This window comes from Lonchura striata, chromosome W (assembly GCF_050655825.1).
Source record: "Lonchura striata isolate lonStrDom1 chromosome W, ASM5065582v1, whole genome shotgun sequence".
NCBI lineage: Eukaryota > Metazoa > Chordata > Aves > Passeriformes > Estrildidae > Lonchura > Lonchura striata.
This window is the reverse complement of record NC_140743.1, coordinates 41,822,579-41,846,788: the sequence shown is the minus strand read 5'-3', so window position 1 is coordinate 41,846,788 and position 24,210 is coordinate 41,822,579. Positions and strand designations below refer to the sequence as shown.

Here is a 24,210-nt window from a genome sequence, read left to right as displayed (position 1 = left end):
TTCTAGAGATTGAGGAGGGGGTCTGTACAAATCATCCAGATCAGAGTCTTCCTCCTTATATATTTTATCGTTTCTAGTGCACCATTGACCAATGCTACAGGCAGAACAGCATCATCTTAATTTATCATATTTCATTTTCTTTTTCCAATGCTAGAACCATAGGTTCTTGTGGTGGGTTAATACCACAATCCTTTTGCCCTTCTGGATGATTTCACAAGGTGAAAAACATCTGCATATGATGCCTCATTCAATTTTCCTTCCCACCTCAAAAATAACATTAACTGTAACATGGTATTGTATTTTATAGACCCATTTGGTGGTCACTTTGCCCCATCTTCTAATTTATACAGAGGCCACCAGTGATTACAATGTTTAATCAAAACCTTTTTACTCTCCGTTCCTCCCGTTTCCACAGTTTCCTTCCAATGGGCTAATATACATCTTAAAGGGCTTCTCTTGGGCACTTCTTTACTCTGTTGGCTTCCGATTGTCTCTCGCCTTACAAAGGTCCACCCTCCCTTTATTCAGAAACTCCCCTGGTTTGAGTTGAAACCACTTAAAAAGAGCCTGCCTGGTTGGCAGGGCTCTCTGAGCTTGAACTTGAGCCTCAACGGCTACTTTTGACAACTCAAAAAATTACTGACTTGTTGCAATTAACAAAACAAACAATCAACACTGCCTAAACAGGAACCCAGAAAACTACCGACTTGTTGCAATTATAGCTTTTGACACAAGATGATAGTGTTACCGCAAAAACGAACAGCTAAGAGACAACATATAAAAGCTTAATTATCCAGTAACAAGGATTAAAGCAAACACCATATATCACTAGTTTACAATAAACAACAAACACCAAGAAGTCAATGTTTATCCTTATTTTTAGTAGCAGTAAGACAATGCTCCAGAGTAACCTCCAATTGTCCAAGTAAGCCAAACTTATGTCCACATACTAATCGTTGAACTTGTGCATTATTTCTGCTGTGTCTTGCTGGATCACATTGACAGAAAGCATCTCTCCTTTTATGAGATGCACAGTACCACAATACGCCACACGTAGTACATTTGCATTCAACCCAAGTCTGGTGATGTCCAGTATGACAAATCAAGCACGGGAAAGAAAGTTGCAGCTCAACAGCAGTGACTATTCAGCTAGGATCAATATGTTCCCAATCTAAAGCAAGGACAGATTCTTCAAAAGGAAATTCGACCCTGTATAAACCACCCCTGCATGTGTGGTCTACCTAGAAAAAGCTACAACAGCAGGGACAAGCTCCGTGTCGAGCGCCCTGCCCAGCTGATCTTTTTAATAAAGAGCTGAACATTAATAAAGGCATAAGCCCTGTTCATTTCAACAAGGACCCTGAAGACCCCTGACAGAAGTTCTGGCCTGGCCGAGGTGGATGCTTTCCAAGTGACTGTTAGCAGGAGTGCTCGCTGTGCTTTCACAGAACACTGTTCCAAACAGGTTCTCACAAGCTGTGGCTTGTCCCTGCATGCCTGCACCTGCTTCACAGACCAAGGGGTTTCTTCGCAATGGCCCATCAATCTCCCCACCTTCTTGCCAGATGCCAATCGCTTTAGCTAAAGACTATATAAACTGTAACTTTCTGAGATTACTCTGGTTAACCCCCACAGACAATGGTGAATCTATGTGGCTGGACCATTGAGGATTTCATCACGATGGTGGTAGCTATAATCCCCTTCTCCTCTTTTTCTTTCTATCCTTTATTTCCTTTCTGTCCCCTCTATCACATTTGCTGTTGGTACCACAATAAAGGTGCATTTATTGTGATTAAACTGATAGTCCCCTGCCGTTTGCCTTTTTGCACTTTTGGGATCGGTTAACGTACCATCATGACACCCCGCTTGTCCTAGCAGATCGTGATATTAAAATTGGCACCACAGACAGGATTTCTGTCTAGACAGAAGGGGTGCAGGTTCTGTGTAGTCTGTAATAGGGGAAGGATGTTTTGCTTCAGCCGCACCTAGCCTGCCAGTCCGAAAGACTGAGCAGATATAGACAGCAAGGGTGGCGACTAGAATTTCTGGCAGACTGTACATTGCCTAGGTGAAAAAACACCCACACTGTCTTTGGAAATTCACAAAGAATGTCTTAGTGCAAAAGGTGGGACATTGTGTTGTTTTGTTGTTGTTGTGAGTATCTGGACTGTCTGGGAAGGAAGGGACAAGCTGAAGAAACTAAGCAGGGGCTCACAGGCAGACTTTATCTCTTCACCCCCCCAGGGAGGCGAAGTGAGACACAGCGAAGGCTGTGTGGTTTGTGTAACTTAAGTCTGTACCTCCCTGTCCAAGATTGGAGCACCAAGATATTTCCTATTACCATCCGAGTAAGCAGTTGCCTCTGGGCAGTTTTCCTTATCTCCTGTTAATAGGCCCATCAATGTCTTGCCACATGACTCAGAGATAACACTCTCCAGGAGCCAGGTCTGTTTAACAGGTGATTAAGGACACACCTCATGACTCAGAATAACATCAGCCCATTGTGAGGTGCTCTGCCCAGGGGGAGGAGCTAGGCATTCCCACCTGGATAAATCCGTGGATTTCTAGACAGAGAGGCAGCCTTTCCACAGGTTTCCGAGAAGACACCGCAACCACATCTGCCATTCCAAGAGGATTGCAGCCACTCCAATTTGGACTGCTACCAGCATGCTGGCCAGAGGGGTGTCAGGTTGTATTCTGACTTTGTCAGTGGTCTTTCTTTTGTATCATTGCATGTATTTTTGTCTTTTCCCTTTTCCCAATAAATTGTATTTCTGACTTGGAGTATCTCACTGTTTTTGCTTTCAAAGCAGAACACTCCCTGTCATGGTATTGGTTCCTTCACAAAATGAATTAAAACCTTAATGCAAAAGTTAAAGCTGAATTTTATGCTCTACTAGCTAAACATAATGCCAAACCATCTCTGGGAGGAGAAGAATGGGCACAAAGTATCTGGTTTAATTTGGAAAATGTTATTGATAGAGTATGCTCATTACAACATGAAATAAAATTCAAGCTAGGCAGAAATAAAACTATTCTCTGTTCAGTTTTGGGAGCTTGCCTCACAGCAGCTATAGAAACTCGCTTTAAGCAAAGAAGTGAGGAAGAAACAATAATAGACTTCCTTCAAAACCTAGCTGAAATTTTGCAAAAACAATTAGATGAAGAAAGGAATGCAAACCATTTGTTGCAAAATGCCCTTAGAGAGGAGCATGTTAAAAATTCAAAGCATGCTGACACACCAAAAGAAACAGAGGAGAATGAAATTTCCCACATCAATCAAATTTAACCCCACAAAGAATTAACTTTGGTAAAAAATTGTGGGGAACATTGCTGTCCTAACTTAAGACCGTTAATTAAAACAGAATATAACTGTATTAATGATGAGGATTTTGACTCTCACATAACCACTAAAGAAATCCCGTACACTGCTACTGAATTAACTAAATTTAAAAAAGAGTATGGGCGTCTCCCTCACAAAACTGAAACAGAATATGTATTCTGTGTGTATCTTACCGGGAGAGATCAAATTCATTTGTCAGAACAAGAAGCCAGTGGGTACTGGGGACATGGGGTGTTTTTAACAATGGGAGACAGATGTAGCCCATGGTCCCTAACTCAGCACGCAGCTTATTGGGCAGGGGGGCTCAACCCGTTAGAAAGGGGAAACCCTTTAGCCATAGTTGGTACCCCCAACCAACTTCCGGAAAACATTCACAAAGCTGCCTGCTTGCAAATGATACATGAGAGAAAATTAACTACAGGCTATGAATCACCGATGCAATTACCAGTAAAGCCTGAAAATATGACTCCTTTAATTCGAGGCCTTCCAGAATCACTCAAACCTACAGCGATTCTCCTTCAAAAAACCATAGCAGATATACCTCCTATAGAAAGACCAGACAGATTTCCTAGAAACCAGAATGACCCATTTGTTCTTCTTTATGACTTGCTGAGGAAAGGGCTGAAATGGGATTGGACTCCTTCTCAGGAGAAAGCATTGCAATTGTTGATTTTTGAAGCAACAGCTCACCAAGCCCTGGGCCCTATCCATCCTACGAATCATTTCCAAGTGGAATGGGAATTTTCCTCCTCTGGGATGTCAGTACACATATCGCAGTGGGGTCCTGAGGGTCCAACTAGGCCTGTTGGTTTTTATTCCCATGGTTTCAGAGATGCTGAGAAAAGGTACAGTACATGGGAAAAGGGATTGTTTGTGGTTAGCTTAGCTCTCATAGAAGTGGAAAAAATTGCACACCAACAACCAATTGTATTGAGAGGCCCTTTCATGGTTATTAAGATAGTCACTACTGGAACCCCCCTCCTGACGGGCTGGCTCAGAGGGCCTCAGTTAGGAAGTGGTATGCTCAGATTGAACATTACTGTAACATTTTCTTAATAACAGAAGGAGCTGTAAAATTTTTAGTGATCCAAGAAACTGAGAGCTTGGATAGCAGCCATGAAAAATCTGCTTCTGTAATTAAAGTAGCCCCTCCTTTCTCCCCTGAACAAACAGCAAATTCTCGGTTCACTGATGCTTCTGCTAAATGAGAGGGGAAGATGTGGAGATACAAGGCAGCAGCCCTCCACATTTCCTCTGGTGAGCTAATTATTACTGAGGGAGAAAGCAGTGCTCAGGTTGGGGAGCTGATAACTGTTTGGAGTGTTTTCCAATGTGAGGCACAGAATACCTCTCTTGTCTGTATCTACACTGACTCCTATGCTGTGTACCAAATGATCCTAATAATCCAGCACGTTACCCTGGACAATCTGTTCTGGTGGACCTCCCTTACTATAGGGCTAGTATCACGTGTGCTAAAAACCTCTCTGAATAAATATGCAATGGAAGCCTCTGGTGCTCTAGGGAAAGAGCATTGGATAAATACACACTGGATAATTCCATCATTATAACTTTTTTTGCCTTTTGGTGGCAGGATTCTGTTGTGTTTACATTTACACAAGAACTCCAAGGGACATGAAGACCACCTAAATCATGACAAAACAGGTGATACTTTTCTGCATCCTACCACAACCCCATAGCCAGAAAACAGCTGAGGGGTCATGATCTGAAATAATAGTGGTAGCATGCAGAAAAGTGAAAGGATCTCTTTAAGCATGAAAAGGTCTGTACGCACCCAAGTGTACAGGATTGTTGGCACAATTTCACACTAACACAAACTGTAGAAGTAGCTTGTCATTGGTCCAAAAATACTGAAGGGCTTTCTTTGAAGTTTAAAGTATTGATTCAGAAGTATTAATGAATAAATTGGCTGCCACAACTAGAGATTTGACCAAATTACAACCACCACTGCAGTTGTCCTTATTGGCTTTGAAACGTGGATGAAAAATTAAAACTCTATAATTTTAATATAGATTTGTAGGGACGGTATGTTTTATTACCATGTTTGATGTACGTAGGGATTTTTTTTTAAACGGTATGTGTACTTTTGAGAATTTTTGGGTTTTTTAAAATTACTTTTAACTAATTTTTATATGTATAGAATTTTATAATAGGTTCATGCATATTCATTCTGCTGATTTTGCATTACACTTACAGCTAGTTATATTTGTACTTAGTTTTAAAGTACAGAAAGAACTCTTGGGTCACTCTGCCCTGTCTGTTTTAAGGTCCAAGGAGTCTTTCTTATCTTTTTAGTGTGGAAATTTGCATTCTTTTCTCATTAGCTGGGGCAACTTTGCTAGTGCTGCAGTTACTAGACTAAACAGCATATTTCACTTATGTTAGCAAGCTCAAAGCGGCACATTTCACCTAAATCCAAATGGATTTCTACCCTGTTAAATTTTCACTCTGTCTCATTCCCCCTTTCCCTAAGATGATAAGTAAAGTTTTCTACTTAATGTAAATTTTTATATTAGTAAGTGTTTTTTAATGTTTTATTATGTACATTTGACTTACTAGGTATAATTATAATAGTACAAGGAGTTTTTAAGTATACACAATTTTTATTAGTACATACAAGCAGTTTTCTGATTAGTGACTGGATGAATTTTGAAGTGGTAGATAAATAGTGGTATTGTGTACAGTAAGTACTAAGGTAGTGGTTATATTAGAAGTAGGATTATAAGACACAAATGCTTTTCACCCCCTCCCGTATGATTAAAGTTGTTGTTGCTTGTATCTAAAACTGTGCTTGTATAAAACTGAAAGTTAAAGACGTTATCTTGAACTATATTAAGTATTTCTATTATTAATTTGTGATTTTAGATTTTGGTTTTTTAGGGATAACTGTAAGGGTTGTTTTAAGTTTTTTAGTTTATTTGTTGTAGAGGTTAGTTTTTATAGATCTAGTATACTGATTAGAACTAGAGACTAAGGTTATTTAGTATTGTTTTGGATAGAGGTGTCTGTAGGAAATAATGCCTGGTTCTAGGACGGCTTAGATGAATGGAGACGAGAGATCTCTGAAGGCTGCTCTTAGGATATATGGTTTATTAGGGATGGAGAAAGGTCTTGCTTGGAGCTGCTAGTTGCAGCACGTGGCAAGGCTTGAGGGGATGGGGGAGGGGAGAGACAAGGGGTAGAGAGGATGCTCTAGGAGAGGGTGGAAGTTCTAAGAGGGGGGAAGATCTAAGAGAGGGGAAGGTCTAAGAGAGGGGAAGTTCCAAGAGGGCGTCTGGCCCCTCGGAGACCTCTTATCAAGGGGCTTCAAGGTGGGCTGGAACAAGACTTGGGCCAATGGAGTTACAGACACTTGATGTTTCAGGGTAGGGTTACAGGTGTGGGATGAACCATACATTTTGGGGGTTGAAATAGAACAATCCATTTGACTTTTGGACTTACCTGTAGGTAAGGGCATTGTCCAGCCAGTAGGGGGGGATTGTTTTCATTCTGGCTGTACTATTGTGAATCTTTTGCCAGGCAATTATATTTATCCATCCTTCCCAACAGGTATTTTAGGATTTTAATTACAATTATACATAAAGAAATTTTATACATAAAATTACAAACTATCCCCCCCCAAATATACTTATTTTGTCTGAATAAGCTTTAGTTTTAGTTAATTGTTTCTTGGTGTTAGTATTTAAGGGGGTTTTGGGGTTTGTTTTATTTGAGTGTGGTGGATTTAGGTTTTTTGTTTTTTAATTTTGATTGTGGTGAGGGTGGTGAGTAGTATTTGGAATGGTGTTTTTTACTGTGGTTTTAAAGTTTTTTTGGTAAGAGACTTAATGTATACTTAATTTTTAGGTTGTATGTTGTGGGTCTCAGATTCAGTCAAAGAGAGAAACGGAGTTTCTACCCAGGCAGAAGCATGGGAAAGAGATGGAGAAGAATGTAAATAATTCTTTATCTCTCTTGTTGTTCACATTGTTTATAGTGAAGTTCTATCACTGTGCGTCAAGCACTCTGCACCAATGCTTTGGATTGTTTCCACTTCAGGACCAATGGAGCTGGTCCTCACGGAGCTCTGTATAAAAGAGCGGTGCATTTGGAATAAACGGGAGTTTTACTCGCAGCAGCCTTCTGATAGGAGTCTTCTCATTCCTGTCCTGCCTCAAGAGTGACAGTATGTTATGTATTGGTTTATTTAGTTCTTTGCTTTGAGTTTTTGTTATATGTAATATTGTGATTGGAACTTTAAAAGTAGTATTATTTATTTTGGTTACTTTGATAGTTTTGGTGGGGAATGTTTTTGGTTACTTTGAAAATGTACTTGTTAATACTTATAAATATTGATTTTTTTAAAATGTGGGGTTTTAGATGTTAATTTAATACTGTTGTCTGGATTTATGGTCCCTCCCAATCTGATTAAGTTTTGTTTGGGGTATTTTTGGGGTTAGTTTGGAGGTAAGGATTACACTGTTAGCTTACTTGGTATATAAAGTTTTGGGAATGATTTTTAAATTAGATATGTGTTATAAAAAGTTTGTGGAAGCTATTACTAAGTTTTGATGTATTTTGTAACACTGGTAGTTTTTGGTTATTTTGGGAAAGGAGTTACACTTTACAAAATTTTTTAAGTAGTTAGGTTCTAGTATGTTTTCTGGTGTTCTTTTCTTATTAGTGATTATATGTATGGGAAGGGATTTTAAAGTTTTTTTTAATGGTAGTTTACTTTTTTGGTGAATATGTTTCTTTTGATTAGTAGTATTTTTTTTTTTTACTTTTAAAGGAAATATGTTTAGAATTACTTTACTTTTTATTGTTTTCTTTGTATTTTTATTTACTAGTTTATTTTTTTTAATTTTGAGTTTATTTCTTGGTATGTTTTAGTATGTATATTTTTTTAGTAGCTGGATTATTTTTTGTGTATGTTTGATGCTTTTTCTTTGTGAGGTTAGTAATCTTTTTTCTTTTTAAATAGTTTTATGTGTGTGTACAATTTTGAATGTATATTTAGAGGTTGTTTGCTTTGTCTAAAGTACAAGGTAGTGTAATAATTTTGTTTTTTTGTGTAGAGGTGCTTGTTCATAAGGGTTTGGATTTTATTACTTCTTTGAAGGTAGTGACTGAATATCTAGTATGTAGTTTTTTACTGGTAACGTAGTTGTTTTTATTCGTGAACTAGGCTTTTGTATTATTTAAAGGAGTTGTTTTTAAGTTTGGGTGGATGGAGTAAGTAATTTTAGTAGTTTCTGGGTAATTGTGGTGTATTGGTGGTCTTTTTTTATTTTTATTGAGAAAAGAAGTTGGATTGATAATGTTAGTTATTACTTTTTCTATACTATTTTAATATGATGGTTTGGTATTTTAGGAACTTTTGTGGTGAGAGTTGGTTGTTTTTAAATTTTAGTATTGTGGATATTGTGTGGGATATTAGTATAGTTAATTTTTGTTTTAGGGTAAATTTGTGTGTTTTTTGTATAGTTAGTACAATTGTTGTTATGGTTTTGAGGTAACTTGGTTATTTTTTGGTATTGTATTTGGTCGTTTGGAAGTAACTGTTTTCTGGTATGAATTTAATTTTTGAGTTACATGGGAGAATAGAAATAATAGTTTATTTGTATTTGGAAGTCTTAAAGTTGGAGTTGATATGAGAGTACTTTTTAGTTGGTGAAAAGTTTGTGTGTTTCTTTTTGTTTATTGGAGATTTTTGTTTGACAAACAGTTTGTAACTATAAATACACAGTTGGTACTACTTTGTGGGTTTTTTTAAAAATATTTTGTATTTTTGCAGTTATAGGAAATTTGAAAGGTTTTTTTTTTGTGGAGTTTTTTAAGGTTTTGGATTTTTGTAAGTTGTTTTTAAATAGAGTGGAGGATTTTGAAGTTTCGATGTACATGGACTATGTGAATTAGGTTTTGTGTTTGCTTTTAGGGTTTTTTAATTTAAATGTAAAAATTTTATGGTTGGTTTTGTGTATAGGGAGGTAAAAGAAAATATTTTTTAGATTTAAAAAAGTAAATTAGGTTTGTTTAGGTGTTAAACAAGTTAGTAAGGTATATGGAATTTTTACTATATGATATAAATTTTTTGTTATTTTATTGATAGTTCTTAATTTTGTACTATTAATTATTGGGCTGATTTTTTTGGGGGGTACTGTTTAATTTTTACTGGTTGTGTCTTTTTTAAAATTTGATTACTATGGGGGTGTTCTTTGTCTTCTGTGGTACATTAGAGGTCTATACTCTTAAAAATATTTGTCTTAATATTTTTTATTAATTTTTTCTTTATTTTTAATGGATGTTGTCTTGGTTTGACAAGACAGGAGTCTGTGAAGGAGGGCAAAAGCCTCCTGTGCAATGGAGAAGGTAAACCCCCTCCCTCTGAATTACCAGGATTTTTAAATTAAAAGGCTCTCAGGCAAAGATATGGGAATGGGAGTAACAATTCTTTACTAGGAGAAAACTAGATAACAATTTAAAAAGGCAAATGCAATTGGTACAAACAAAACTAGTGATAAAAGTCCACAACATGACACCTTGAGGAGTCGGGGTGTTAGTAGCAGTCCGGTTGAAATTATAGCTTCTCCTCTTGCAGTGGCTGATGAGTTGCAGCTGAAGTGGTGATCTTTAGAAGGGTATAGTTTTCTCTGAAGATCTGGTGGCAGTTGGGCCGGTCTTCCTCTGCGCCGGGGCCGCCTCCGAGCTCCGCCGCCGCCGCCTCACAGCGCTCCAGCCGTTTCTCTGGGAATCCCGCCGAAGGAGCTGCTTCTCTGGGAATCCCGCAAAGAGAGAGCTGCGTCTCCCAAAAGGTACCCCTTTATACAATAAAAGAGTGCTTGGCTTCCCCCTCTGGGTGGAGCATCTCACAATGGGATGGTGTTACGTTACCAGCCCTGCAGTGAGTCAGTCAATGGCACATTAACAAACTATTACCTCTTCGGAGCAAACAATTGTTCTTGGAAGAGATAACAAACCTGCCCAACCTCCAACAGATGGCAAATAGAATACAAGCTTATCTTACAAACCAGGACAGATGTTAATGTTAAACTTAACATTTCTATGTACTTTTGATTATTTACTTTTAGAGTAACTTTTTAATTTTAGAATGTTTAGTGAGTTGGGCATATATAAAAACTTTTAAATACTTTATTATTACTTTAAAGGTTTGTAAAAGTATGCTCTTTCAGATTGGTTAGTTGTACTTTATACTAGAACTTTTTTTTTTTTTTTTACAGGTATTAAAGCTTTATTTAAAACTGAATATATGGTTCTTGTATTAACTAAATTTTTTTTTCTTGGTTTTACTGTCTTTTGTAGAAGGGTTTATTACTTCTTAATTTTGGATGAGATTGGACAGCTAGAAGGGGGATGGGTTTGAGTGGGTATATTTTTGGAGTTTGAGTCCTCTTCCATTTTGGGGAGGTATTTTATTTTCTGTTACTTTAGGAGGAGTTTTTTATAAATCATGTATGTTTTTCTGTTTAAGGATGATAAGTTTTGTCTGATTTTATATATTGTTGTCTTATAGTGTATGTTGAACAACACACTTGATTTGCCTTTTTGTTTTGTTTCTAAGACCTAATATTAGTGGGTCAGAGGGAACTCTGAACTTATAGTTACTTTGTTATTTTGGGTGATTCTTTAAGGCGAAAAACATATTAGTATATAAGACTTTGCTTTTTCGTTTTAAAACAGCATTGATTGTAATAAGGTATTATAAATTTTTTAATTTTCTGGGCTGCCCCTATTGGTGGCTTTTTTTAGTGAGCCCCCCCAACAGAGGGGTTAGTTTGGGAACTTTTTTGTTTTGGTTAGTTCTCACCTTTTATATTATTTTGTTTTTACTTGAGCTTTACAGGTTTTTTTATTTTTTTTATATACAGACTTTTAGGTGGTAGGTATTAGATGTGATCTTTTACACATAAGCTTTAAGATCTTAGGTTTTTAATTGGTTTGAATAGGAACTTTTAATTTATACTTGGGGTATAGAACAGTAATACTAGCTTTTCTTACAAACTTTGTATTGTAATAGTACTTAAAAAGGGTGCCAGCCTCTCAATGTACTAAAAACTTTTGGGAATTGCTTGTACGTTATTCTATTTATTACTTTAGTATTTTTCTTTTATTTAATTTTTCTTTTATAAAATCTTAGGTTTTTTTAGTTTTCTTCTTGCACAATATAATTAAAGTATGGTTTTTACTGACACTTACTTTGTTGCGCTGTAAAAGGTTGTGTTTGTTACAGTAAAAACTCTGATATGCTTACAAACACAGAACTTCTGTTTTTTTTTAAAATTTAGGAGAGTTAGGGTTTAAGTTGCTGTGAGGGAGGAATTCTTGGAATACTTTTAAATTTGTTTTATAATAGTTAAACATAAATTACAACACTGTAGCTCTTCTGTATAAAATGTTTCACTTGTTGCAAACAAAATTTTAAAATTTCTACAAATACAACTATATAATTTTAAGAATTAAATTATTATAATGTGGGGGAAGAACTACACAAATTAACTGGGCAAGGGGGTATCTTTTAAAGTGTCTACTTTTCTTAACATAACACAGTATAATAGTACACAATAAAATTTTAGGAATTAAGTTTGAACTACTGGGGTAGAGGAACTATTTTTTTAGTTCATCTAGTAACAGTCAAAATGTGTACAGCTTACATAAATTACTACTTTTAAACATAGCAAAAGTCCTCACCCATGTTTCTCTACTTGTTTTACTTTTCTGCAGGGCATTCTGTTCTTACAGCTTATTTTAGCCAGTGCCTCAGGCTTTACTTGGTTGTGTTATAAATGAGAATTTATTTAGCCAGATTAAAAATAAAAATAATTTTATTAGCGGTCAAATTTTATCCAGCCAGCCACACGGAAAGAACAGAGCCGAGCCCGGGAATCGACCCTGGGTGTGCCACAAGGAGTCAGCCTCAGCAGAGGTTTTCCCCTATGCCCACACACCTCCATCCTGGCACAGGCGGTTTTTATAGGGAAAATTCTGCCTGAGGCCAAGATTCGAGCAGTTAGTCTTTTCTTCTATTCAGAGTCTATAGGTTAATAAGATTATCTTTTTTTGGTGATGAGGAGAAATAATTCAATGTCCAGAGTAGTTGAATTCTTGATGAGAGTTTACGGGAAGGCTGCATTCACATGGATCTGTCTGAGGATTTCCATGATATCTGTTATAAATTGTGACACGGCAATTTGAAGTGTCTTAATTCAATAAAGCAATTTTATTTAAAATTAGCAAGCGAGTAAGACAGGCAAAATCCAGCGCTGGGCGGCCGGGGAGTCTCCTGCTCCACCAACGGCGCGCAAAAATGTTCTGTCCCAACCTTCCTTTTATCCCCCCCCCTTCTCCTTGCAGGCGTGACTCTCCAGATGTAGTCTGAGTCTGGTCGTTGTGATAGCTTCTAAGTCTCTTCTTTTGAGATACAGCAAGCAGACCAGATATACACACCCAGGACTCTAATCTCAACCTCCTTATCACCTTGTAAGCAAATAAGCATTTCAAAGACACACTAGTACATTCTTATGCAAACCAAGGTAAGCGAGTATATCACAGTGAACAAATTATTTTCCACTTATCTTAATTCCCCCCTTTTTCTTGTTCATCTTTATTTTGTTCACTGAATCTTTGTAACTCTTGGTGACTTAGTATTAGGGTCTCATCTACATTGTGTATGGGTTTATATTTTGCCCTAATGAGCATTAAATGTGTTGCCTCTAATCGTCCCTTTACTATTTTTATTGCCTTATTGAAGATGCATGGCCCAAAGGTCAGTCCCAATATTATCAGTATCAGAGGTCCTGCAAGGGTGGATAACAAGGTAGTTAACCAAGGAGATTGATTGAACCATGATTCATACCAACTTTGCTGTGCCTCTTTTTCCCTCTTTCTCTGCTCTAATCTTCTCCTTAATTCTGCCATGGTGTCTGTAACAACTCCAGTATGATCAGCGTATGCACAGCATTCCTCCTTCAGGGCTACACACAATCAAGTCTAAACCCCTTCTGTTCTGCAACACCACTTCAGATAGGGACTTTAATGATTTTACTAATCTATCGATGGCCTGCTCAATTTCACTCAGATCTTCATCTACTGAAATTCTTAATGCTTTAAATTCCTTTTGTTGATTTACTAGGGATGCCACCCCAGTTCCAGCTCCTATTCTCCCGATGGTAAGGAGAGTTGCAATAGTTAAGGCAGTGAGGGGTTCCCTTTTCATTAGATGGTGTTCTGGCACAGTTTGTTGTTCATATATGTAGTCACTTGTATGGTAGGTAATTCTGGGCATAATCGTTACCTGGATGCAGTAGTCTTGGCTTGGATTAAACAGTTTCAGTGAGATGCACGGTGTGACACCCAGAGTGTTACATACCTACTTAGTGTTAGCTGCTGGCAATAACCAGTCAGCCGGTTTCTTTTCACCTGTTTCTATTACTCCACAAAGGTATTCTCTTTGTGTTGGGATTTTTCCTATGCATCTCCCTTTCCCTGTTACCTGAGCCAAGGTAAGCCCCGGTGTTGTCTCTTTACCCTTTTTCCACAAACACTGATTCGGATTAGTTCCATTCACTCTTCTGGGCTTTGCAGTGACCCCTATGGCTTCATAAAATGGGGGTCTTAAATTATAGCACAGCCAACAGTCTTCCGTCAGTTTTGGGTTGGTTCTATTTAGGACACCATAACTCGCTTTCATAACCTTCCAGAGTATATTACCCTCCTGGGTTTTTTTCCTGTTTGTCTCCTGAAGTGTTTTCATTCTGAATTTTATTCTGGGTCTGATTCTTTTGTTTGGTTGGCTAAAACAACCTTCTTTTCTAATAACACTGGGTTTGGCCCTACAGGTTCAGGATCAGGGGGCACAAGTTCCTTCTTTATAAATATTAAGCTACCAAAATTGCCAAAATCAGCCGAATATAAACGAACGCCCCAAGTTTTTCCAATTAACCATATACTATCCTCTGGCCTTAATGCAGTAATTTGTATATTCCTGCAAATATTTTCTGGGGGTTTATGACCTGTCCAGTAGCCGGGAGGAATATAACCATCTGGCTTCTAGACCACCTTAATGTATGGATCAGGAGTGGGGGGTCCCATGTACCAGCTATTGTTTCACAACCCCAATATGCACAGTAATATTGTCCAGGACTATTGCAATACCTTTTACCAGGATTCGAAGCAGGACACATATAAAACGATGAAACCCAATGGGAACCCTAACGAGTACCTAAGGATGCCACAGGTAACTGGAAAGTGGGAGCTCCAGCTGTAGTATTGCTCCTTATAACTCGTGAATCCTCCCATCTTCCTAAAGTCCACTTGAAAGGTTCATGAGTTGTTACTTCTGCAGTATTACAATATATACAAAGGAAAATCACAAGCAGTAAGCAAATGGCATGTGGGGTCTGGTTTCTCACACTGCAACAATTATACCCTTGAGCCCAAAAACTATTTTTGCCTTTGTTACTCTCAGTCCCGGGGTAGTTCCGCAAATATTGCTTGCGTATTCTATCCTGAGGGCTCCTTCCTCCACAGCCGTTTACTCCTCTGCCTCGCCTGTCGACTCGGGTGCTTCGAGCCACAGGGTGTACCATCTTCTTGGCAGCAAGAGTATTCTTCAGGAGGGGATTTATGCCCTCTAGTGCCTTGCCGCATGCAATAAGAACGCCAATTCTGATCTTTTACCTCTGATGCGGTACAACTGACCCCTTTTAGGTCTTTCTTACTGTCTTGGTTCGACAAGACAGGAGTCTGTGAAAGAGGGCAAAGCCTCCTGTGCAATGGAGAACGGCAAACCCCCCTCCCTCTGAATTACCAGGATCTTTAAATTAAAAGGCTCTCAGGCAAAGATATGGGAGTGGGAGTAACAATTCTTTACTAGGAGAAAACTAGACAACAATTTAAAAAGGCAAATGCAATCGGTACAAACAAAACCAGTGAAAGAAAAAGTCTAGAACCTGAGGAATGCCAGTATCAGTTTTGCTGGGACAATTGCTTTCCCTTGCAATAGTTGATGAGTTGCAGCTGAAGTGGTGATCTTTAGAAGGGTATAATTTTCTTCTGAAGATCTGGTGGCAGTAGGGGCCGGTCTTCCTCTGCGCCGGGGTTGCCTCTGAGCTCCGCTGCCGTCGCCTCTGCGCGCCGGCTGCTTCGCTGCGAGTGCCGCCGAAGAGAGAGCGAGAGAGAGCTGCTTTCCCCGGGAATCCCGCACAGAGAGAGAGAGAGCTGCTTCTCTCGGAGTCCCGCGAAGAAGAGAGAGAGCTGCTTCCCCCCTCTGGGTGGGACCCCTCACGGTGTTACATTTTTTCAGCCCTTCATTGAATCAGTCAATGGTGTATAAACAAACCATTGCCTCTACAGGACAAACCATTGTCTCTGAGAGAGATAACAAAAACCTGTCCAACCGGTTCGCCTTCGACAGATGGCAAATGGAATACAAGCTTATCTTACAACCCAGGACATTATCCACCCCTTATTCTATTTCCATCTGCACACCATGAAATCTTACACCCAGTTCTCTCTTAAGACCAAGTTTCCCTGTGGTACACAGCGGGTCTCCCCATCTTCCTGCATTACCCACCAAGTGTAACCAGGTCCTTGAGCAAAGACAATCCCACGAATGGGTTGGTCTTTGCCTGAGGTGGGATTAATCCAAACAGTTTTCCCTAAAATACCTTTCATATGTACTACAGGGACCTTATCTCCATCTACTGCGTGTAAGGGTTCTGACTGAGCAGGGCCAGCTCGATTGACAGACCCCCGGGTGTTGACTATCCAGGTTGCTTTTGCCAGGTTAATTTCCCAGTTTCTAAATGTTCCCCCACCGAGTGCCTTCAGGGTAGTCTTAAGGAGTCCGTTGCACCGTTCAACTTTGCCGGCAGCTGGAGCATGATAGGGAATATGATATATCCATTCGATACCATGTTCTCTGGCCCAGGTGTTGATAAGGCTGTTCTTGAAATGGGTGCCGTTGTCAGACTCAATTCTCTCAGGGGTGCCGTGTCTCCACAGGACTTGTTTTTCCAAGCCTAAGATGGTGTTCCGGGCAGTGGCATGAGGTACAGGGAAAGTCTCCAGCCATCCAGTGGTGGCTTCTACCATGGTCAGCACGTAGCGCTTGCCTTGGCGTGTCTGGGGCAGTGTGATGTAGTCAATCTGCCAGGCCTCCCCATACTTGTACTTGGACCACCGCCCACCATACCATAGGGGCTTCACTCTCTTGGCTTGTTTGATGGCAGCACACGTCTCACAGTCATGGATAACCTGGGAAACACTGTCCATGGTTAGATCCACCCCTCGGTCTCGTGCCCACTTGTAGGTGGCATCTCTGCCCTGATGACCTGAGGCATCATGAGCCCATCGAGCCAGGAACAACTCCCCCTTATGGTGCCAATCTAAGTCTATCTTTGACACCTCTATTTTTGCTGCCTGATCTACCTGCTCATTGTTTCGGTGCTCCTCATTAGCCCGACTTTTGGGGACATGGGCATCTACATGACGGACTTTCACCGTCAGCCTTTCCACCCGAGAGGCAATGTCTTTCCATATATCAGCAGCCCAGATTGGCTTTCCTCTACGTTGCCAGTTGGCCTTCCTCCACCTTCCCAGCCAGCCCCACAGAGCATTGGCTACCATCCATGAATCAGTATAAAGGTAGAGCTTTGGCCACTTCTCCCTTTCAGCAATGTCCAGAGCCAGCTGGACGGCCTTGAGTTCGGCGAGTTGGCTCGATCCACCTTCTCCTTCGGTAGCTTGTGCAACTTGGCGTGTGGGGCTCCATACGGCTGCTTTCCACTTCCGGTTCATCCCTACGATGCGACAGGAACCGTCAGTGAAAAGAGCGTAGCAGGTCTCCTCTGCTGGTAGTTGGTTGTATGGTGGAGCTTCTTCAGCCCTTGCCACTTGTACCTGCTCCTCATCATCAGTGAGACCAAAGTTTTCACCTTCTGGCCAGTTCGTAATTATCTCCAAAATCCCAGGGCGATTCAGGTTTCCAATACGGGCGCGTTGAGTGATGAGGGCAATCCATTTGCTCCATGTGGCGTCAGTGGCATGGTGGGTAGTAGGAACCTTTCCTTTAAACATCCACCCCAGCACCGGTAGTCGGGGTGCCAGGAGGAGTTGTGTTTCTGTGCCAATTACCTCCGAGGCGGCTTGAACTCCTTCAAAGGCAGCCAAGATTTTCTTCTCTGTGGGAGTGTAGTTGGCTTCAGACCCTCTGTAACTTCGGCTCCAGAATCCCAGTGGTCGGCCTCGAGTCTCCCCAGGCACTTTCTGCCAAAGGCTCCAAGACAACCCATGGTTCCCGGCTGCAGAGTAGAGCACATTCTTGACCTCTGGTCCCGTTCTGACTGGGCCAAGGGCTACAGCATGAGCGATCTCCTGCTTGATCTGGGTGAAGGCTTGTTGCTGCTCAGGGCCCCAGTGGAAATCATTCTTCTTTCGGGTAACCAGATAAAGAGGGCTCACAATCTGGCTATACTCAGGAATGTGCATTCTCCAGAAACCTATGGCACCCAGGAAAGCTTGTGTTTCCTTTTTGCTGGTTGGTGGGGACATAGCTGTGATCTTGTTGATGACCTCAGTGGGAATCTGGCGCCGTCCATCTTGCCATTTCACTCCCAGGAACTGGATCTCTCGGGCAGGTCCCTTGACTTTGCTTTTCTTGATGGCAAAGCCAGCTTCTAGTAGTATCTGGATGATCTTTTCACCTTTCTCAAACACTTCTGCCGCTGTGCTCCCCCACACGATGATGTCATCAATGTATTGCAGGTGTTCTGGAGCCTCACCCTTTTCTAGTGCAGCCTGGATCAGTCCATGGCAGATGGTGGGGCTGTGTTTCCACCCCTGGGGCAGTCGGTTCCAGGTGTACTGCACGCCTCTCCAGGTGAAAGCGAACTGAGGCCTGCATTCTGCTGCCAGAGGAATGGAGAAAAACGCATTAGCAATATCAATGGTGGCATACCACTTTGCTGCCTTGGACTCCAGCTCGTACTGGAGTTCCAGCATGTCCGGCACAGCAGCGCTCAGCGGTGGAGTCACTTCATTTAAGCCACGATAGTCCACAGTCAATCTCCATTCTTTGTCAGATTTGCGCACAGGCCAGATGGGGCTGTTGAAGGGTGAGTGGGTTTTGCTGACCACCCCTTGGCTCTCCAGCTCCCGAATAATTTTGTGGATGGGGATCACGGCATCTCGATCCGTCCGATACTGCCGGCGGTGCACTGTCGAGGTCGCAATTGGCACGCGTTGTTCTTCCACCCTTAGGAGTCCTACTGCAGAGGGGTTTTCTGACAGTCCAGGCAAGGTGTTCAATTGCTTAATGTCTTCTGCCTCTACAGCGGCTATTCCAAAAGCCCACCTGAGTCCCTTTGGGTCTTTGTAATATCCGTTCCGGAGGAAGTCTATGCCTAGGATACACGGAGCATCTGGGCCAGTCACTATAGGGTGTTTCTTCCACTCCTTCTCAGTCAGGCTCACCTCAGCTTCCACCAGAGTCAATTGTTGTGATCCCCCTGTCACACCAGCAATGGAAACAGGCTCTGCCCCCACATGTCCCGATGGTATCAGAGTACACTGTGCACCAGTATCAACTAAAGCATCATATTTTTGTGGCTCTGATGTGCCAGGCCATCGGATCCACACTGTCCAGAAGATCCGGTTTTCCCGTGCCTCTCCCTGGCTAGAGACAGGGCCCCTCTAACACTGGTTATCATTCCTTCCCTGGGCATACATACTAGAGGTCCCTTCAAGGGGGTCTGACAGATCGTACCCACAAGCTTGGTCACGGGAGGTTGAGGCTACCTTCACTTTGGTGGAGCTCCCCCGGTTAGAGTTTCCCTCCTTGAGTTGACGGACCCGTGCTGCCAGGACAGAAGTGGGTTTCCCATCCCACCTCCCCATGTCTTCCCCATGGTCACGCAGAAAGAACCACAGATTAGCCCTTGGGGTGTACCCTCTCTCTCTAGCTGGGGATTGTTGGGTGCTGATTCTGGGGCCTGTGACTCTCACGGGTGCTGTATTAACCTTCCTTATCTCCTCCCTCATCTCCTCTTTAAACTCCTTAATCACAGCTGAGATATGAGCCTGCATTGGGCCATTAATCATACTCTCATAATTCCTAAGTTTGTTGGCAACAGAACCTATTGTCTCCCGGTGGGTGTCAGCATTGATTGTTGCAATGAAGGTGGCGTATTGAGATGGCCCAAGATTTGCCAGACTCCACAGCATTTGTCCCGTACACCTGACCTTGTCAGGGTCATCATTGTGTCGTCCATCCCTCCCAAAGAGTACCTCCAATACTGCCACTTCCCTCAGCTGTTGGATCCCTTCCTCGAGGGTCTTCCAGCGCATTCTATGATGGTGCTCTTGCATTCTCTCTCTGTGGACAAACCTCTCCCTGACACTCATTAAGAGCCGCTCCCAGAGAGAAAGGGACCCTGGTTCCCTTACAAAAACCTGATTTATACCCGAGTCCTGGGTCAAGGGTCCCAAGTTCCTTGCCTCACCACCGTCCAGCTGCACGCCTGTACCCATAAGATCCCAAACCCGGAGTAGCCAGGTAGCATAAGCCTCACGCCCTCGTCGCACAATGTCTTTATGCAGATTGCGAAGACTTTCGTACGTCAGGGACTCGGTGATGATAGCAATCTCTGGGTCCCCTGTGGGTTGTGAGGTTCCTCCATTCCTGTCCCTATCTGCAGGGTGCTCTGCTTTCACCTTAGACTTCCTTGTTTCTACCGGGGCCACTGCTGCTGACCGTGACTGCCCTTGTGGTTCAGCTGGAACCTGGACAGTTGTAACATTAGTGGGTTCCACAGCTGTACTATTAGACTGTCCCTCCTCAAGGCAAAGGGCCGGTTTCTCACCAGCTGGGGAAATGCACTCCTTCAGCATCTCTCGTATCTCCTTAACCAGAACCCTCACCCAATCTGGGCGGTTCATTTCTGAGGTGGGCTGTGGGGCAGGGTCAGGCTCTGGAGCAGCAGCATCTCGAGTCTGTGGTGTAGGTGTGAGGGTAGTTATCCAGGTTAATCTTCCCTTATCTCTGAATGCTAAATATAACAGGACTATCAGCAACACCACCCATTGTATGGTATCATTAGCACTTATAAAGGATCTTAACTCTTTGAGAACTGGTGGAGCAGACCCAAAAAGATGGTTAAAAGGTTGAGAGAAAGTTTGCCCAGGTGCTATTTCCTCGCAGTAGGTACCGTTATTAAAGTAACCCCAAAAACATACACTTAACGTGTGGTAGCTATGAATCCATGTACCTGCCTTCCAGAGGAAATTAAAGATCCATGAATTCCTCACCCAATTAACCCAGAAGCCAAACTTGATAACAGACACCGTAGCCTTAGTTATAGGACCCATTTTTAGATAAGGGTCTGCAAATGGGAAAAGTATAGCTACGATCACATGCCACCCAAACCAAGGTAAACTAGACCACATGGTGATGCTGAAGATGTTTTTACACACAACAAAAAACCAAATTACTTAAGAACTGTTAATTCTTTTTCCCTCTCAATGCCCTCGGGCCCCACGTTGGGCGCCAAAATCTGTCTTGGTTCGACAAGACAGGAGTCTGTGAAAGAGGGCAAAGCCTCCTGTGCAATGGAGAACGGCAAACCCCCCTCCCTCTGAATTACCAGGATCTTTAAATTAAAAGGCTCTCAGGCAAAGATATGGGAGTGGGAGTAACAATTCTTTACTAGGAGAAAACTAGACAACAATTTAAAAAGGCAAATGCAATCGGTACAAACAAAACCAGTGAAAGAAAAAGTCTAGAACCTGAGGAATGCCAGTATCAGTTTTGCTGGGACAATTGCTTTCCCTTGCAATAGTTGATGAGTTGCAGCTGAAGTGGTGATCTTTAGAAGGGTATAATTTTCCTCTGAAGATCTGGTGGCAGTAGGGGCCGGTCTTCCTCTGCGCCGGGGTTGCCTCTGAGCTCCGCTGCCGTCGCCTCTGCGCGCCGGCTGCTTCGCTGCGAGTGCCGCCGAAGAGAGAGCGAGAGAGAGCTGCTTTCCCCGGGAATCCCGCGCAGAGAGAGAGAGAGCTGCTTCTCTCGGAGTCCCGCGAAGAAGAGAGAGAGCTGCTTCCCCCCTCTGGGTGGGACCCCTCACGGTGTTACATTTTTTCAGCCCTTCATTGAATCAGTCAATGGTGTATAAACAAACCATTGCCTCTACAGGACAAACCATTGTCTCTGAGAGAGATAACAAAAACCTGTCCAACCGGTTCGCCTTCGACAGATGGCAAATGGAATACAAGCTTATCTTACAACCCAGGACACTTACAAAGGCCTTCTATGATCTCTGCCACAAATGGGCTCGGCTCGTTTGTATGGTAGCAGTAATTTGAGAAAATTTCCCACCACTCTTTAGATTCCAATTGGATTTCCCCTCTAGTCACTTTACAGGTCAGTACCCAAGCTGTAATCTCTCTTTGTACGTTCCAACAGGAATTGCAAGTTCCTCGTGGAGGATACCCTCTGTTGCAATGTGACCACCACCGTTCCCCACACACTTTACAGATATAGCATACAAAAGGATAGCAATTACAATTTTGATTTTTACACTTTACTCTAACACTTGAATTACTAATTAGCCCACTATCTAAGTAATGTAAGTCTGATGTGTATTCAATCTGATAAGAGTCCATTAGTTTCTCTGTAACTTCAATTTCAGGTTCCCGGGAGGACTGGTTACTTGCCACACAGTGTTGTTAACTGGTCCTTTTACTCGACTGGCATGTGTCCATCCTCTTTCTGCAGTCCGAATTGCAGTTTCTGTAGTGTGTAACACAAGATAAGGACCTTCCCATTGTGGGGTTAGTGTAGATTCTTTCCAGGATTTTATTAACACATAGTCTCCTGGGTGCATTTTATGTATTTTTAAATCTAAAGGGGGTCTTTGCGTAATGATTCTTTTTTCTCAAAGTTCATTGCAGTGTTTCATTAATGCAATAATATATGAGGTTATTTTATAGTCCTTCAACTGGGGGTGGTCTTGGGGTTCCTCCAAATCATATGGCATGTGGGGTCCCCTATCAGAATCTATTGTTTTTACTATCCCATATCTAGGGATTATTTCTTCTAATAATATTCTGACCACTGTCTGAGCAGTAGTCCGAGTAGTGGGGTAAGCTTCTACAAAATGGGTGAGATGATCTACTATTACTAACAAATATTTATATCTACCCACTTTAGGCAATTCAGTGAAGTCTATTTTTATTTTGGCAAAAGGCCTGTGAGCTAATTCCCTTCCTCCCATGGGCCTTTCCCTAAGATGTTTTCTGTTTACTTTTTGACAGATCAGACAATCTCCCACTACTCTTTTAACTAAATCATAGATTCCAATACTCATATATTTAGTGGCAAATTGATCTACTAATGCCTGAGTTCCCCAATGAGTCTGGTCATGCAATCTTTGCAAAATTTCTGAGGCCTTGCTTTTAGGTAAAACAGTTCTCCCATCTGGGAGCTTCCATTGCCCTTCAGACCCCTCCTCAATTCCCATCTTTTGTAATTTTTCCTTTTCTTGAGTGGTAAAACTATATATTTGCCATTTTTCTTTGGGGGAGTCCACAGATACAGTGTCGCTCTGCCCCGTGTCCCCCTGAGTTCGTAGGGCTGCTTTCTTGGCTTCTTGGTCAGCTAAATTATTTCCCCTGTTTCTAAAGTCCAATCCTCTCTGGTGTCCCCTTAAGTGGACCACAGCAATTTGAGCCGGGCCCCTTAAGGCATTTAAAACTTGGACAATTAGCTCTTGATGAATTAGATCTTTTCCCTGTGAGTTTATAAGTCCCCTTTCTTCCCAAATTTTCCAAATGTGTGCACTATCCCATATGCATATTTAGAGTCTGTGTATATTGTTCTAATTTTTTCCTTTTAATAACCTTAAAGCCCTGAGTACTGCATATAATTCACAAGCTTGTGCAGACCAGGAGTTACTTAGTGGTCCGGATTCAATTACCTTTAAATCTTTTTATGGATTTGCAACTACTGGAAACCGGGCCAAAGTCCTCTTATTTGTTTCTCTTAAATCGTGCACCAATCTGTAGGACCCATCTGACTTCTTTACAGGCAGGATGGGAGTATTGAAGGGAGACATACAGGGCTCTAAAAGCCCTTTTTCCAATAACCTATCTATTTCAGGTTTTAGTCCTAATTTTCCCTCCCTAGGGATAGGGTATTGTTTTATTCTTACGGGTTTGCCAGAATCACTCATTTCCACTGAGAAAGGCTTAATCTGCAATTTCCCCACCGTTTCCGGGGTATACCACACCTCAGGATTAATTTTCTTTTCATCCTCCACCCTTAAAGGGCAGAGCTTTATCTGTAATTCTTTATTTACAACTTCTAAATTAATACCCAATTCTATTATCAGATCTCTCCCTAATAAATTGTAATCTGCTTCAGGTACCAGTAGTAAAGAACCTATACCAAATTTGGAATCAGTTTCTACCATCACATCCTTGATAACAGATACCTCAAAGGGCTCTCCTTTTGCCCCAATTACATGTACAGTGTCAGATGACTTTTTACATCCAAGCGGCAAGGCTTGCACCGTGGATCTTTCAGCCCCGGTATCCACTAAAAATTCCATCTCTTGTTGTTGGGGTCTTACTTTAAGCTTTACCAAGGGCTCCTTATGATGTTTCTTCCCCAACAAATAGAGCCCTTGACACCCCTAATCTTCCTTAAAGGCATTCTCATCCGCTATCCGTTGTTTGCATCCCCTCTTCATATCTCCCTTCTTTCCACAGTAGAAGCAGACAATTTCACGACCTCTTCCTTTTCCTTCCCTAGAAATATAACTCTGCTCCCGATTCTCCCTTTGTTCTACATTCCTTGC

At 41.7% G+C, this 24,210-nt stretch overlaps 1 long non-coding RNA gene and 1 pseudogene across 1 annotated transcript in view; one reads left to right on the top strand and one right to left on the bottom strand.

The window, feature by feature from the left end:
• The window catches only part of LOC146763208 (uncharacterized), a 662,135-nt gene that overhangs the window by 611,366 nt on the left and 26,559 nt on the right, over nucleotides 1-24,210 (bottom strand). The gene's annotated exons all lie outside the window — the stretch shown is intronic.
• LOC146763209 (uncharacterized) overlaps nucleotides 2,849-24,210 on the top strand; it is a 42,374-nt pseudogene continuing 21,012 nt past the window's right edge.